Genomic DNA, 4,105 nt, shown 5'->3' with positions numbered 1-4,105 from the left:
TTATTTTCCAAATAAAGTAGAGAGTGGAAATTTTTTGTCAGCTCTAACAGACTTTGCTGTATGACCCTTCTCAGCTCTGCTTCCCAATGGTTTGTCATGATATTGTTGAAAATTCTTCTAGGCAATCTAATAACGTATCTGGTGCAATGCTAACATAGTGGGATACAAACCAATACTGTAGATTTTATTTACTTTAAAATAAGAAAATTGCATTTTCCAACAGTTAAGCAAGTTAAAACTGGCATGTTTTAGCTGAATTCTGCTATTCTTTTCTTTCTTTTAAAGATATGGTAGAGAGGGGAAGTTTCCATTTTCCCATAAGAGGCAAATTTTGGAAGCCTTTAACACTTCATTAAGAAATCAGCTGTCTGTGACCTCTTCTAGTACTCTGCCAAAATACACTTACAGCAACCTCCCCCTTTTCTCCCACATGGAATCACATCAGAAACTGTTATTTGATGCCATAAAACAATGTGAATCAGTCTGTTATGTGTTCAGTTGATTAAACGGAATGCATTTTATTGCTGCATTTGCATGCTTTTCTTTGAAATCTGGAGTCAAGCAACTGAATCTCTTTGAGGATTAAGCACATTTTAGTGGTGTCTCTGTATAAATTACTGGCAAATTAGCAGAATGTTATTGTCTCAGCTTTGATAGTGCTTGCTGGGGGGAAATGTGCAAAGAATGTATTCTGTCTTGGCTCTGATTATGTTGGCTGATGTTTGTAATATATAATACGATTGATTAAGAGTCTAGGTTTGGGGAAAATTAAGTGTCTTAGAGCCACAATGGGAAGTTACTGAGCAGCTTCAAGGAGCTGTCATCTTTGTTCAAAGAAAGGATTTGGTTTGCTCTTGAAAAAGAGGTTCTGGGACTCTTTGTTAGTAAAGGGGAAAGTTTGCAGGTTTTGGGTTTTCTGTCCTGCCAGAGCCACTAGTAACCATAAAACTGAGACACTTAATTATAATCAGACAAGATAGCAGCAGATGTTGCCATGAGGAGCCAGTGGCTGTTGACTCATCTCCAGCAGTGGCCAACACAAGTGCTTCAATGTAAGGGTAAAAACATCTAGAATTGGTGCTGACTTGCCAATGGGAATGCCTAGGCAAGCAATGTGGCTGGTTGGTCCATATCATGAAGCATGGAGGCCTTAAATAGCTATTCTAGGTATTTTAACAGGGAATAATAACCTCCAGCGAAATCTTGGGAAGTTCTGCTTATGTTTGGTGGTGTTCCCTCTTAGTCTTTCCCCTTGTATCCTTCTTTCACTGAATCCCCTTGTTTTTATTTCTCGCTGTTTTTGAATGCTTGTGAACTGTGCTTCTTTGGCAAGCATGTAAGGAGACAGGAACACAAATAAAAGGAGGTCAGGCTTATCCTAAAATATATGGTGTGTGTCACAACGTTCTGGGCTCCCCAGTTCAAGAAAGATGAGGAACTGCTAGAAAGAGTCCAGAGGAGGGCAACTAGTATGATAAAGGGACTGGAGCACCTCCCCTATGAGGAAAGGCTGAGAGAGTTGGGCTTGTTCAGCCTGAAGAAGAGGGGACCTTATCAACACATACAAATATCTTAAGGGCGGAAGTCATGAGGATGGAAGCAGTCTGTTTGCAGTGGTGTCCAGTGACAGGACTAGGGGCAATGGGTGCAAACTGAAACATAAGAGGTTTCAGTTGAATATGAGGAAAAACTTCTTTACTCTAAGGGTGACGGAGCCCTGGAACAGGCTGCCCAGGGAGGTTGTGGAGTCTCCTTCTCTGGAGATATTCAAGGCCTGCCTGGATGAAGTCCTGTGCAGAATGCTCTAGGAGAGCCTGCTTTAGCAGGGGGGTTGGACTAGATGATCTCCCGAGGTCCCTTCCAACCCTTGTGAATCTGTGATTCTGTGATTCTGTATGGTGACACCCCCAGTCGCCTGGCTGGATGTGCCCACACTGAATACATGCAGCAGGAACAAGGGAGACATGAGAATTGAGTTGATCGTAAGCTGCCACTGTGTTCAGAGTTCTGGATGTATAGAGTTGGACCTCATCAGGAAGAAAACTCTAAGGTCCCATGTACTGTGAGGCTGGTGCTCTAACAGCACCTAAAAGCCAAAGCAAGGTTGCGTGGATGTGTGTTTGCTTGAATAAAAGACATGCCAAGAGCAACCACTGAGAATTTGGGTGTTATATACAGCCCATTCCTATCCTTGCCTCCTTTCATATTTAAAATGGAAATGTACTAGAAAGTCACTCTGTTTAGGAGTAACATGCTTTGTTTTTCAGCTGGTTGTAGGCAGTGGTAAAGTCGCTGTCTGGCTTGCCGTTGTTGCCTCTAAAGACCCTACCATTGCCTTAGAGGCAGGAGAAGCGAGAAGATTGGCACTCCACGTCTCCCCCCCTCCCCAAGGCTTTGCTTCCTACCCATCCCCTTCCTAATGCAAAAACAGCCCAGCCTGGTCTTGGCCTCTTTTCTTCTTGCAGTGACAAAACTCAGCTTTGCCTGTGTGGCTGAGAAACTTTGAGGTGGATCTGGATAAACAGCTTCTGCCTTTCATCTTGCAGACTGCAAGCACTAATGAGTAGGCAATGGCATCACGGGCATCAGACTGCATTTGATGGTGAGTTAAGGGGGGGGAAGTTGATTTCGTCTCCCTTACTCTAAGTGTACTAACTGGGTGAAGGATTGCAGTGGAAACCTCTTTAACCAAAGCTGAGATTTCTGGATGGAGCCAGGGCATTTCAGACATTTTTCGCTCATTTTTGGGGTTTGTTATGTCCAGGTAGAACACAATATTTTTCACATAAGTCTCGATCATTTTTCAATTTGAAAAGACAATTCATTTTGAAATTTCTTTGGCTATAACTGAAACCAATTGTGTTCAATTAATTCAGGAAAAACAATCACTTGAAGACAAAATAAAATGTTTTGGTTTACCACAGTATATTTTGGTTTTGCTTTCAAACTTCACTCAAGACTTGAAAAAGAAACACCTCTCCTACCAAAAAAAAATGCCAAACCAAAACCAAGAACAAAGACAAAAAAAACCCCAACCCTTGTTTACTTCAGATCGACCTGCGATGATTTTTTTGAGTCTTATTTTTCTGCTTAGCCAGGAAATAAAAAGTGATCAGGTTTTCACAAACCTTTCTGCACTCTTGATTTGTATCAGAGATCTAAGGTACTCTCAAGTTATGGCTTCTGAATGAAAGACTAAACTTTTCTGCTGCCACCATAGATGCTGGGCCAAGCCTTGCTCTCGTCCCTGGCATTTTCCCCCGGCTGGCTGCCGGCAGGGCTCAGAGCAGTGTGGCGACTCTTCAGGCTCACATCCAGGGTACTTGGGGCTCCCCTCCACCATGCAAGGAACTGTGACAGGACCCACTGTGCTTTGAGGCAAATTACTCAAATCTTTATATTGGGGAGCAATAAAGACACCAGAAGAGGTTTATACTCTAAAGCCAAGTTTTACACAAATGGGAACAAAACCTATAAACTTTTAAATAGAGAAACTAAAATAATCATGTGACACAATAGCAAAAACCAACCCCCAAGCCCTTTCTCAAGAGATTTTCATGCCAGTATGGTGTGCAAAGCTTCTGCCAGACTTTTACTTTTTCCTTTATTGCTCTGCTGTGTTCTGAAACTGGATTACTTGAATCATCAGGCAATACCAGATAATGTGCATCCCTGGACATCCAATGGAAAATAGTGAAAAGCTTTCAAGATAAACCCAAGTAAAGACAACAATGTTGGGAACATTCAGTGGGGCTGGAACTCCAGAGCTCCATGTGGATTTTTTATTTGTATGAAAGACCCACATGCAAGTGGCTTTCAAATCACCTAAGTATTCATAACACGTGTTACAAACCTTGGGTCATTTTCTCAATAGTGCTATCAAAATGAGCGAAAACTCCGGGACAATAGGATCCTCACCTGCTATAAATTAGCTTCAGTGATACCAATTTAGATTCTAGGGTGGGAATTCATTTGACACAATACCTTTATTTTCAGTGCAAACTTTGTGAACTGGGCAAGCTGTGCTAGCCTTTATTTGGAGAGTTTCATCTCAGCCTAAAGTAGCAGTCTGAGCTAAGCCAGGGGAGTTGTGCCTATTTCTTCC

The sequence above is a fragment of the Egretta garzetta genome, unplaced genomic scaffold, assembly GCF_000687185.1.
Source record: "Egretta garzetta isolate BGI_Z169 unplaced genomic scaffold, ASM68718v1 scaffold148, whole genome shotgun sequence".
Lineage (NCBI taxonomy): Eukaryota > Metazoa > Chordata > Aves > Pelecaniformes > Ardeidae > Egretta > Egretta garzetta.
Note: the sequence above shows the minus strand (reverse complement) of the source record.